Source organism: Ascaphus truei, chromosome 15, assembly GCF_040206685.1.
Source record: "Ascaphus truei isolate aAscTru1 chromosome 15, aAscTru1.hap1, whole genome shotgun sequence".
NCBI lineage: Eukaryota > Metazoa > Chordata > Amphibia > Anura > Ascaphidae > Ascaphus > Ascaphus truei.
The window spans coordinates 53,953,482-53,967,237 of record NC_134497.1 but is presented as its reverse complement, the minus strand read 5'-3'; the positions used below and the strand labels follow the sequence as shown (position 1 = coordinate 53,967,237).

Sequence of the window (13,756 nt, the reverse complement as noted above, 5' to 3'; positions counted from 1 at the left end):
CTTTCTACTCGCAGAAATGCCTGTTAAAAAGATTTCAAAGGATCTCAGCATGGGAATTAAGGAAATGTACACGAGCGGACAACGAATTGCAGATATCAAACGCTGGTTAGCTCCTTCTGGCCTAGTTGTGCCATCAACCACTGTATGCTATCATGCACACGGAAAAACCAAACAACGCACGAGTACACCAACGGTAACTAATTAATAGAACTATATATTGTGTAGATCTATCTCATTTTATAGTTATTTCGGTATATTTATATAACTACAGTATTTAATACAGTATATCTATTGTTTATATTGCTGCATATTAATAGAACTATATATTGTGTAGATCTATCTCATTTTATAGTTATTTCGGTATATTTATATAACTACAGTATTTAATACAGTATATCTATTGTTTATATTGCTGCATATTAATAGAACTATATATTGCGTAGATCTATCTCATTTTATAGTTATTTCGGTATATTTATATAACTACAGTATTTAATACAGTATATCTATTGTTTAAATTGCTGCATATTAATAGAACTATATATTGTGTAGATCTATCTCATTTTATACTATTTTTACTATAATGATGTGCTGTACTTGTGGCCTACTGCACTGTAACTTACCGGATTGTTGTTTTTCTGTACATTGTAGGGAGACAACTCTTCTGGTCGACAAAATAAGTGAAGAGAATGATGAGATGAGTGACTTAAGGGTCAAATACACAATGCAGCAAAATCACAATCTCACTGTATCCGAGACCAGCATAAAGAAGATTAAACGCAGAATTGGATGGAAATATGGACATGTGAGGTTAGTACTGGACAGTACAGGAGGTTAAAGTGTTGTTTAAGAAACTGTACTGTACCTATAAAATGATTCCTTGTCATTACAAAGCATACCCTATGATAAGGGACGTTAACAAGATCAAGAGAGTGGTCCAGGCCCAGGCATGGATCGACAGCGGAGAAACTTTCCAGGATTGCATCTTCACTGACGAGTCTACTGTTTCGCTGGAGAGATTTGCAAAATTTGCATTCCACAAAAAAGGTTGCATATCTATGAAGCCGCATCCAAAACACCCAGTGAAGATACATGTGTGGGGTGCCATCTCTAGGCGTGGACCAGGATGCATCGTCATCTTTGAAAGTACAGTAAAATGTATGTCACACGCTTTTGCCTTATGCACTGTACTGTACTAGTGTGCAGTTTTTTGAGCACTTTTCTTTTCTTGTTATAGGAATCATGAATAAAGCTTTCTTCCAAGTGAAAATTGTGCCTGAGATTGTGGAATACATCACAAGTGAGTTCCCGGATGGTCACCGTTTCTACCAGGACAACGATCCGAAGCATACCGCGTCAACAGCGCATATCCTTGAGCACGGTATCAACTGGGTGAAGACGCCAGCGGAGTAAGTGCGGTAACCGTGTTTCATTTTTTCCCACTGTTTTTACTGTGTACTCTACCTCTTTAACTAATTGTCCTTTTTTTCCCCCTCCAATGACAGATCACCAGACTTCAATCCTATCGAAATGGTCTTGCATCAGCTGAAGGACCATATCCGAAAGTCGTGAAACCCTCCAAAAAGAATGAGTTGGCGCAAGGCATACTGAGTTTTTGGAACGATGTACCCACCGTGTAACGATGCAATAAATATATTGACCATATTGCGACTGTGTTGCCCATTGTGATCGTGCGTAATGGGCAAGCATCAGGAAGGTAGTATAGTACTGTACAGGTAAGTATGGCACAGATTTTTTTTTCACTGAGAGAGCAGCACCAGCCATCTGGTTACAAAGTATTTAACAGTAGTCACAGTATACAGTAGTTCCAGTATAGATTGGTTTGACAGTACTAACTGCATAATGTTGTCCAATATGGAGTAGCTATACAGTACACAATGCCATAACACAGTATGCACCTAACTGCTCAATTTTTTTCTTTCCTGAGAGAGCAGCACCAGCCATCTGGTTACAAAGTATTTAATAGTCGTCACAGTATACAGTAGTTCCAGTATAGACTAGTTTGACATTATTATACAGCACACAATGCCATAATACAGTATGCACATAACTGCACTAATTTTTCTTTTCTTTTCAGAAAAAAAGGATGGACTGGTGGAGAGGGGGGGTATCGTGTAAAGTTTGTTAACTATTTGTACAGTTAAGTGTTCAGTATCTAAACTGCAGTCATAATGTACACAAAACCTCTCCTCACTCAATGAACTACTGTACTGTACACAGAATGAGTAAGAAGATAAAGACGGAAAAAAATTATATTATTATATATATATATTATTATATATTATATATTATTAATTAATATTATTTTCAATGTGCATTATTCATGATTATCCACCGCCCTTCAATTTCCATCTGACAGAAGAACTGAATAAAGACTGCATTTTGAATTATTCATGATTATTTGTATATTTGTATTTTTTGTCCCTGATAAAATAAAATAAATATTTCTTTACATTCATGATAATCATAATCATTGACAACCCCCCAACCCCTGCACACACCTACACCAGAAGGTGGTAATTTACTGCATCAACAACATGAATCAGATAATGGATTTTTTAACTCTCAATTTCACAGTGCTGTGCAAATCATATTTACATATCAAATTCGAGAAGGGATTATTAAAAGCGTTACAGTAACAAAGCCTCAAAGGGTTGGGGGGGTGGATGGGTGAGCCATGCGCAGTAATCATCAGCTAGCTCCCTTCCCAAAGAGGTTAACAGAGAGGTGACTCAAAGCCAACAATAGGAAAATTAGACACGCAGGCGCAGAGAGGTGATGCTCGACAAGGGACTGACGATTAAAAACACAATGGCAAGCTTTAGAAACGGAATGGATTCTGGAGAGGTGTCTGTCGATAAGAGGTTCAAATCCTTGAGCGAGCCTTGTGTGTGTGTGCGTGGGGAAGTGTGGTACAGGGTACAGCTGCATGAAGGATTAGCTGTACTGCAGTTCAAAGAAATGGCATATTTTCAAAAGGCAGGTCATCATAATAATTTGATCCCTATACCCCCAAATACATAAAAACACACAAATCAACCATGTGCAGTCAAACGCACAGTGTCGCAGTCAAAAGCTACAGCACAGATTGAATATCGTAATATCAAGATGGTTTAGGCAGGCTTGTGGAGAAAATAAAAATAAGAAATGAGGAGAAAAAAATATATATATATTTTTTTGGTCACGCACTCTTGAACTTCGCAAGCAAGCTGTGGTGAACTTACAGATGCATGCGCAGTAATCATCAGCTATGTACTGTAGCTCCCATCCCAAAGAGGATTACATGCAGGCACAGAGAGGTGATGCTCGGCTAGGGACAGATTAAAAACACAATGGCAAGCTTTAGAAACGGAATGACTCTGGAGAGGTGTCTGTCGATAAGAGTTTCAAATCCTTGAGCGAGCCTTGTGTGTGTGCATGGGGGAGGGGCGCATGCTGAATGGTTTAAGTGTGGATATCCCCAGGAACTCTACTGTGCTGGTAAAGACAGATCTGCTTCTGGAGACCATGCTAAATATGGATCAACAGATGCAGAAGATGTATCATCGGATGGAGATGATGGATCGACGGATGGAGAAGATAGAGACTGACATAGCAGGGATACATAATTTGCTCAGTGTTCATGCCCCTGTATCCCCGACGCCAGAGCAGGAGGGTGGCATGGATGTGATGAATGGGACCTTCGACCACCTTCCAACACCAAGTGCACCCCCTCCACCAGAAGAATTTGTGTACATGTATGTCGTTGAGGAGGAAGATAACATGACAACCCCGTCAAGACCACGCCAGGAGACAACACGGCGACCAAGACAGGAGGAAAGCTTCCTCCCAGACAACCTACCCTCGCCCACCGCCACAAGCACACCTGCTCACAGAAGGACACCCGCTCCCAGAACCCAACCTACATATGCTTGCATCGATACGGTGCCCGACATCATCCTGCGTGAGCTGCAACCGGCACTCAGGGAGAAGTATAGGGTGATGAGTACTGGTTTACCCCAGAAGTATGCCATGTTAATTTTTAATTATTAAACAATACAGACCGGCGCCGATAAGTCCAAAGATGGGAATAAATGTCCAACACTGAAAGAGTCTCAAATAGTAGATAGCTATAGAGGTATCTTCCCCGCTTGACTTCAGTAGGTGGACTCCGTCAACATAATGCATAAACAAAAAGTACACATAATAGTGCAATATGCAAATACTAAACATGCAGGACCAACAAGACAAAACAAACACTACATATAACAAGCAAGGCTGACTATTACTAATAGATAAATTTATTAAACACAATAACAATGAGGTAGCAGACGTGGGATCCGGTGGGTAAAACCGGAATCCTACTTACAGGACTGCCACAGATCATGAGCAGGGGTTTAATAGTGGTTGGTAACCGGCTGCAGCTCCGTTCAAACTTCTGACATCCAGGGCTCTCCTCCGCTCCGTGACCGGAAGCGTTTCACACCAAGCGACTCGTCGGCTCTCCTGGAACTGTCCGTCAAGCTGTCTCCGGAAACACACTCAGAGGGGGCGTGTTGTCCTTTGGATCATGGTGAATCGTTTGTTGTCTTGAGTTAAGAGTTTGCAGAAAGAAGCAGTCCCCAGTCACCTCTAGTCAAACTGTAGTCTAACTGTATTTATCACTTAAAAACCTCACTTTAACTGCCTCACTATCTAATGCCAATTGCAGTTCCTGAGGTCTAGAGGATACATATTTCCAGATTTATATATCCTAAAAAGGCTATCTTTAATGAGCATCGTGTCTATCTGTACTTAGTAAGGGTCAGCCTATCCCCCCTTCTTACCCCAACTATTCACCTCTCACATTTATATCTTGCTCACCATATGTAATCCACTTCTCACCTCTCTCATAATCTGTAGTTATTACATTTCCTCCACCTACCTCCTGAGAATGATTAATAAACAAATCTGAACTCAATACAAAACTCCATTAAGATTTAAAATTCACCCTAGCAAAGCCACATTCTACTTTTCAATCAAGCCAGAAAAAAAAATTCAAACACAATTTGCATCTGAATGGCGGTGGTGGAACAAAAGCTTTCTACGTTTTGTTTTTAAATCCAAACAAGTATAAATCCCTCTTAAGAGTTAATCCTCACTGTAGCACAACCCCATGCTATTTCACCAGAGTCTTCAATTTAATAAATTATCTTATTGCTATAGGCGAGTGGATCTTGTATGTGGGAGAAACCAAGAGTGCTGAAAGAAGTTTTGCATGTACGACCATCTTTTCTTTCAGTTTTACGTGCTTTATGCTTTATGCTTTATCAGAGTGGGCAATCATAAATGACAACATAGAAGAGGAATAAAGAATCTTCTTTTTTTTGCCAATTACATAGCAAGATAAAGGATAACATGCTAAAACAACATTGAATATTTGAGTAACACACAGTGAAAGTAAATATGAAGGAACAAGGCTTGATGTTAATATTAAAGATATTTTAAATGCCTTAAGCATAGAATAAAATATTCCAACACATTTGAACTTTGCAACTCACTCAAAAAATCATGTTTTTTGATCAATTTTGACATACAAAGGGTGGAGGGATATCAACATTGATCTCTTTGGTATCTAGAGGGAACTATGAATATGCAGACTATGGCAAAAGTATCAACAAAATAAACATGTCCAAGAATTAGGTATTCAATATTCTTTATCTGCAAGACAAAAACATACAGAACCCCTATAAGATCATATTGAACGCCCCAAAAACATTAAATCTGATTTTAATATAAAATGTTCTGTCTCTAAATTTAATATCAAAGTACGAAGTACATTTGTTCTTATTGAGAATAATTCTGTTTCACAAAAGATTCCATAAAGTTTACATTTGATTAATGTATTAATTTTCTGTAAACTTCAGGAAGTCATAGTACAATTATTACATACATTAATGACCATTTTCAGTAAAATTCAAGCTAAGTTGTTTTTTTCTTCAACAGGTTTAGAAAGCCCTGCTTAGCTTTTGTGAATGATAACAATAAAACATTACAAATGCTTTTTCATAACAAAAAGCTATTTGTGCTGAAGTGTGATACGCAGTTGAACTATAACATTGATTATTCCCATTATATTTAAAATATATAGTTTTGGCAGACTGTAAAGAATGTACACATCCCAATACATGCAGTACTTAGCACAGTCATTATGAAGAAGTCAAATATTATCTGTAAATATAAAGTGGAAGAATTCCTTCACTCTCACACTAAAGTGCTCATTATCCTCTGTCACCTTAAGTTTTCTGTAGGGGTAAATCGTTTCTCTTCTATTTTATGCTGTGCAAATTATTGCACACAAATGACCTCTTAGCACTATGTTGCAGCATAGAGATACTTATCAATAGAAGACAATGCATTTATTGAAATGGAGTCCTTTATTAAATGTTTTACAGCCATCAGCACCCTAAAATGTATAACTTGGAAAATGTTTGAAGAATTCAGAGTGTTTTCTTCTTTAGTGTGCCACATATTCCAGTAAGTAAAGATTGCTTTGCCAAGCAGATACAAACAAAATGAAAAGTGCAGTGAAGTTTTTAATAACCTTGAGAATATTTTCATAAAGAGAAATACATGACTTGTTTGTACACATTGTTTAAACAACATTATCTTTGTAAAATGTTGCTTCTATTGGGTTTTTGAACAATGACGAGAAATACTTTTTGTTAACCACATTCAATGTACAGTATGAAACAGATCTGAGGCAGAAAAAAAAGAAAAGGGGTTAAAAGGAGTAAAGAGAAAATGATCTAACTTGGATGTCAGAGATTAAAAGAGCAGATTTGGAGGACAATTGGGGCAACAAGAACATAGAAAAATTACAGGCATGTGCTCCAGTGGCGCAATCGGTTAGCGCGCGGTACTTATATGGCAGTACGTGCTAAGCTATGCCGAGGTTGTGAGTTCAAGCCTCACCTGGAACATATCCTTTTTTGTTTCATCAAGCAATAGCATTGTTTGAATGTATACAATGTTAAATAAAAGGCCTATGGATGTAAATTGCTAAATGTAATCTTTTACATAAAAAACAACATTTCCTCATTTTCCTATTTGGCTTACATTGGAGCGAATGTAAAGCAGTCAAATACAATAGGTGTCTCAATGTGGGCAAGAAGATATTTGTAATTGATGATGTATGATTTAAAAATTTTTTAAAATGAGAGCTTTCCAAGCATATTCTTCCTTTTTTCAAACCAAAATACCCCAGTGGAGCCAATGCTACTCATTATTTGGGTCTAGAGGATACATATTTTTCCAGATTTATATATCCTAAAAAGGCTATCTTTAATGAGCACCCTGTCTATCTGTACTAAGTAAGGGTCAGCCTATCCCCCCTTCTTACCCCAACTATTCACCTCTCACATTTATATCTTGCTCACCATATGTAATCCACTTCTCACCTCTCTCATAATCTGTAGTTATTACATTTCCTCCACCTACCTCCTGAGAATGATTAATAAACAAATCTGAACTCAATACAAAACCCCAGTAAGAGTTAAAATTCACCCTAGCAAAGCCACATTCTACTTTTCAATCAAGCCAGAAATATTTTTTCAAACACAATTTGCATCTGAATGGCGGTGGTGGAACAAAAGCTTTCTACGTTTTGTTTTTAAATCCAAACAAGTATAAATCCCTCTTAAGAGTTAATCCTCACTGTAGCACAACCCCATGCTATTTCACCAGTCTTCAATTTAATAAATTATCTTTTTGCTATACAGCCGCAGCCCCTTTTATTCTCCAACATCTCCAACTTTTTTCGGGAATTTTTTCCGAATGCCACGCACTTCACCGCACTTCACCACGTTCATGCCGCATTCATACCGCTTTCATGTTGCATTCATGCCTGCGTCACCCGCAGTTGATGTTTTTCTACGTTTTGTTTTTAAATCCAAACAAGTATAAATCCCTCTTAAGAGTTAATCCTCACTGTAGCACAACCCCATGCTATTTCACCAGTCTTCAATTTAATAAATTATCTTTTTGCTATACAGCCGCAGCCCCTTTTATTCTCCAACATCTCCAACTTTTTTCGGGATTTTTTTCCGAATGCCACGCACTTCACCGCACTTCACCACGTTCATGCCGCATTCATACCGCTTTCATGTTGCATTCATGCCGGCGTCACCCGCGGTTTATGTTTTTCTACGTTTTTAAATCCAAACAAGTATAAATTCCACTTAAGAGTTAATCCTCACTGTAGCACAACCCCATGCTATTTCACCAGAGTCTTCAATTTAATAAATTATCTTATTGCTATAGGCGAGTGGATCGTGTATGTGGGAGAAACCAAGAGTGCTGAAAGAAGTTTTGCATGTACGACCATCTTTTCTTTCAGTTTTATGTGCTTTATGCTTTATGCTTTATCAGAGTGGGCAATCATAAATGACAACATAGAAGAGGAATAAAGAATCTTCTTTTTTTTGCCAATTACATAGCAAGCTAAAGGATAACATGCTAAAACAACATTGAATATTTGAGTAACACACAGTGAAAGTAAATATGAAGGAACAAGGCTTGATGTTAATATTAAAGATATTTTAAATGCCTTAAGCATAGAATAAAATATTCCAACACATTTGAACTTTGCAACTCACTCAAAAAATCATGTTTTTTGATCAATTTTGACATACAAAGGGTGGAGGGATATCAACATTGATCTCTTTGGTATCTAGAGGGAACTATGAATATGCAGACTATGGCAAAAGTATCAACAAAATAAACATGTCCAAGAATTAGGTATTCAATATTCTTTATCTGCAAGACAAAAACATACAGAACCCCTATAAGATCATATTGAACGCCCCAAAAACATTAAATCTGATTTTAATATAAAATGTTCTGTCTCTGAATTTAATATGAAAGTACGAAGTACATTTGTTCTTAATGAGAATAATTCTGTTTCACAAAAGATTCCATAAAGTTTACATTTGATTAATGTCTTAATTTTCTGTAAACTTCAGGAAGTCATAGTACAATTATTACATACATTAATGACCATTTTCAGTAAAATTCAAGCTAAGTTGTTTTTTTCTTCAACAGGTTTAGAAATCCCTGCTTAGCTTTTGTGAATGAAAACAATAAAACATTACAAATGTTTTTTCATAACAAAAAGCTATTTGTGCTGAAGTGTGATAAGCAGTTGAACTATAACATTGATTATTCCCATTATATTTAAACAATATAGTTTTGGCAGACTGTAAAGAATGTACACATCCCAATACATGCAGTACTTAGCACAGTCATTATGAAGAAGTCAAATATTATCTGTAAATATAAAGTGGAAGAATTCCCTCACTCTCACACTAAAGTGCTCATTATCCTCTGTCACCTTAAGTTTTTTCTGTAGGGGTAAATCGTTTCTCCTCTATTTTATGTTGTGCAAAGTATTGCACACAAATGACAACTTAGCACTATGTTGCAGCATAGAGATACTTATCAATAGAAGACAATGCATTTATTGAAATGGAGTCCTTTATTAAATGTTTTACAGCCATCAGCACCCTAAAATGTATAACTTGGGAAATGTTTGAAGAATTCAGAGTGTTTTCTTCTTTAATGTGCCACATATTCCAGTAAGTAAAGATTGCTTTGCCAAGCAGATACAAACAAAATGAAAAGTGCAGTGAAGTTTTTAATAACACTTAACCACTGAAAAAGTCAACGTAGTCAGCAGGATTTGAACCTGCGCGGGGAAACCCCAATGGATTTCTAGTCCATCGCCTTAACCACTCGGCCATGACTACATAGCTGGTAGCACTGAATTCAGTCACACAGATGGCTTTTGAGTGGATATGGGTAACACTCACTTTTGAATGATGACCAATATGAACCAAATAACCTTGAGAATATTTTCATAAAGAGAAATACATGACTTGTTTGTACACATTGTTTAAACAACATTATCTTTGTAAAATGTTGCTGCTATTGGGTTTTTGAACAATGACGAGAAATACTTTTTGTTAACCACATTCAATGTACAGTATGAAACAGATCTGAGGCAGAAAAAAAAGAAAAGGGGTTAAAAGGAGTAAAGAGAAAATGATCTAACTTGGATGTCAGAGATTAAAAGAGCAGATTTGGAGGACAATTGGGGCAACAAGAACATAGAAAAATTACAGGCATGTGCTCCAGTGGCGCAATCGGTTAGCGCGCGGTACTTATATGGCAGTACGTGCTAAGCTATGCCGAGGTTGTGAGTTCAAGCCTCACCTGGAACATATCCTTTTTTGTTTCATCAAGCAATAGCATTGTTTGAATGTATACAATGTTAAATAAAAGGCCTATGGATGTAAATTGCTAAATGTAATCTTTTACATAAAAAACAACATTTCCTCATTTTCCTATTTGGCTTACATTGGAGCGAATGTAAAGCAGTCAAATACAATAGGTGTCTCAATGTGGGCAAGAAGATATTTGTAATTGATGATGTATGATTTAAAAACATTTTAAAAATGAGAGCTTTCCAAGCATATTCTTCCTTTTTTCAAACCAAAATACCCCAGTGGAGCCAATGCTACTCATTATTTGGGTCTAGAGGATACATATTTTTCCAGATTTATATATCCTAAAAAGGCTATCTTTAATGAGCACCCTGTCTATCTGTACTAAGTAAGGGTCAGCCTATCCCCCCTTCTTACCCCAACTATTCACCTCTCACATTTATATCTTGCTCACCATATGTAATCCACTTCTCACCTCTCTCATAATCTGTAGTTATTACATTTCCTCCACCTACCTCCTGAGAATGATTAATAAACAAATCTGAACTCAATACAAAACCCCAGTAAGAGTTAAAATTCACCCTAGCAAAGCCACATTCTACTTTTCAATCAAGCCAGAAATATTTTTTCAAACACAATTTGCATCTGAATGGCGGTGGTGGAACAAAAGCTTTCTACGTTTTGTTTTTAAATCCAAACAAGTATAAATCCCTCTTAAGAGTTAATCCTCACTGTAGCACAACCCCATGCTATTTCACCAGTCTTCAATTTAATAAATTATCTTTTTGCTATACAGCCGCAGCCCCTTTTATTCTCCAACATCTCCAACTTTTTTCGGGAATTTTTTCCGAATGCCACGCACTTCACCGCACTTCACCACGTTCATGCCGCATTCATACCGCTTTCATGTTGCATTCATGCCAGCGTCACCAGCAGTTGATGTTTTTCTACGTTTTGTTTTTAAATCCAAACAAGGTTAAATCCCTCTTAAGAGTTAATCCTCACTGTAGCACAACCCCATGCTATTTCACCAGAGTCTTCAATTTAATAAATTATCTTATTGCTATAGGCGAGTGGATCGTGTATGTGGGAGAAACCAAGAGTGCTGAAAGAAGTTTTGCATGTACGACCATCTTTTCTTTCAGTTTTACGTGCTTTATGCTTTATGCTTTATCAGAGTGGGCAATCATAAATGACAACATAGAAGAGGAATAAAGAATCTTCTTTTTTTTGCCAATTACATAGCAAGCTAAAGGATAACATGCTAAAACAACATTGAATATTTGAGTAACACACAGTGAAAGTAAATATGAAGGAACAAGGCTTGATGTTAATATTAAAGATATTTTAAATGCCTTAAGCATAGAATAAAATATTCCAACACATTTGAACTTTGCAACTCACACAAAAAATCATGTTTTTTGATCAATTTTGACATACAAAGGGTGGAGGGATATCAACATTGATCTCTTTGGTATCTAGAGGGAACTATGAATATGCAGACTATGGCAAAAGTATCAACAAAATAAACATGTCCAAGAATTAGGTATTCAATATTCTTTATCAGCAAGACAAAAACATACAGAACCCCTATAAGATCATATTGAACGCCCCAAAAACATTAAATCTGATTTTAATATAAAATGTTCTGTCTCTGAATTTAATATCAAAGTACGAAGTACATTTGTTCTTAATGAGAATAATTCTGTTTCACAAAAGATTCCATAAAGTTTACATTTGATTAATGTCTTAATTTTCTGTAAACTTCAGGAAGTCATAGTACAATTATTACATACATTAATGACCATTTTCAGTAAAATTCAAGCTAAGTTGTTTTTTTCTTCAACAGGTTTAGAAAGCCCTGCTTAGCTTTTGTGAATGATAACAATAAAACATTACAAATGTTTTTTCATAACAAAAAGCTATTTATACTGAAGTGTGATAAGCAGTTGAACTATAACATTGATTATTCCCATTATATTTAAACAATATAGTTTTGGCAGACTGTAAAGAATGTACACATCCCAATACATGCAGTACTTAGCACAGTCATTATGAAGAAGTCAAATATTATCTGTAAATATAAAGTGGAAGAATTCCCTCACTCTCACACTAAAGTGCTCATTATCCTCTGTCACCTTAAGTTTTTTCTGTAGGGGTAAATCGTTTCTCCTCTATTTTATGTTGTGCAAAGTATTGCACACAAATGACCTCTTAGCACTATGTTGCAGCATAGAGATACTTATCAATAGAAGACAATGCATTTATTGAAATGGAGTCCTTTATTAAATGTTTTACAGCCATCAGCACCCTAAAATGTATAACTTGGGAAATGTTTGAAGAATTCAGAGTGTTTTCTTCTTTAATGTGCCACATATTCCAGTAAGTAAAGATTGCTTTGCCAAGCAGATACAAACAAAATGAAAAGTGCAGTGAAGTTTTTAATAACACTTAACCACTGAAAAAGTCAACGTAGTCAGCAGGATTTGAACCTGCGCGGGGAAACCCCAATGGATTTCTAGTCCATCGCCTTAACCACTCGGCCATGACTACATAGCTGGTAGCACTGAATTCAGTCACACAGATGGCTTTTGAGTGGATATGGGTAACACTCACTTTTGAATGATGACCAATATGAACCAAATAACCTTGAGAATATTTTCATAAAGAGAAATACATGACTTGTTTGTACACATTGTTTAAACAACATTATCTTTGTAAAATGTTGCTGCTATTGGGTTTTTGAACAATGACGAGAAATACTTTTTGTTAACCACATTCAATGTACAGTATGAAACAGATCTGAGGCAGAAAAAAAAGAAAAGGGGTTAAAAGGAGTAAAGAGAAAATGATCTAACTTGGATGTCAGAGATTAAAAGAGCAGATTTGGAGGACAATTGGGGCAACAAGAACATAGAAAAATTACAGGCATGTGCTCCAGTGGCGCAATCGGTTAGCGCGCGGTACTTATATGGCAGTACGTGCTAAGCTATGCCGAGGTTGTGAGTTCAAGCCTCACCTGGAACATATCCTTTTTTGTTTCATCAAGCAATAGCATTGTTTGAATGTATACAATGTTAAATAAAAGGCCTATGGATGTAAATTGCTAAATGTAATCTTTTACATAAAAAACAACATTTCCTCATTTTCCTATTTGGCTTACATTGGAGCGATTGTAAAGCAGTCAAATACAATAGGTGTCTCAATGTGGGCAAGAAGATATTTTTAATTGATGATGTATGATTTAAAAAATTTTTAAAATGAGAGCTTTCCAAGCATATTCTTCCTTTTTTCAAACCAAAATACCCCAGTGGAGCCAATGCTACTCATTATTTGGGTCTAGAGGATACATATTTTTCCAGATTTATATATCCTAAAAAGGCTATCTTTAATGAGCACCCTGTCTATCTGTACTAAGTAAGGGTCAGCCTATCCCCCCTTCTTACCCCAACTATTCACCTCTCACATTTATATCTTGCTCACCATATGTAATC

At 36.4% G+C, this 13,756-nt stretch overlaps 5 non-coding genes across 5 annotated transcripts; 3 read left to right on the top strand and 2 right to left on the bottom strand.

Annotated features, from left to right (window-relative positions):
* The first annotated feature begins 6,869 nt into the window (after positions 1-6,869).
* Positions 6,870-6,962, top strand: TRNAI-UAU (transfer RNA isoleucine (anticodon UAU)). The gene is given in 2 exon segments: positions 6,870-6,907; positions 6,927-6,962. It is a non-coding gene; the product is annotated as a tRNA-Ile (tRNA).
* Positions 6,963-9,703: 2,741 nt separating this feature from the next.
* On the bottom strand, positions 9,704-9,785 carry TRNAS-AGA (transfer RNA serine (anticodon AGA)). Its single transcript has one exon. It is a non-coding gene; the product is annotated as a tRNA-Ser (tRNA).
* Positions 9,786-10,166: 381 nt separating this feature from the next.
* On the top strand, positions 10,167-10,259 carry TRNAI-UAU (transfer RNA isoleucine (anticodon UAU)). The gene is given in 2 exon segments: positions 10,167-10,204; positions 10,224-10,259. It is a non-coding gene; the product is annotated as a tRNA-Ile (tRNA).
* Positions 10,260-12,733: 2,474 nt separating this feature from the next.
* On the bottom strand, positions 12,734-12,815 carry TRNAS-AGA (transfer RNA serine (anticodon AGA)). The gene has a single exon. It is a non-coding gene; the product is annotated as a tRNA-Ser (tRNA).
* A 381-nt stretch (positions 12,816-13,196) lies between these two features.
* TRNAI-UAU (transfer RNA isoleucine (anticodon UAU)) lies at positions 13,197-13,289 on the top strand. Its single transcript is given in 2 exon segments — positions 13,197-13,234; positions 13,254-13,289. It is a non-coding gene; the product is annotated as a tRNA-Ile (tRNA).
* The last annotated feature ends 467 nt before the right edge of the window (positions 13,290-13,756 follow it).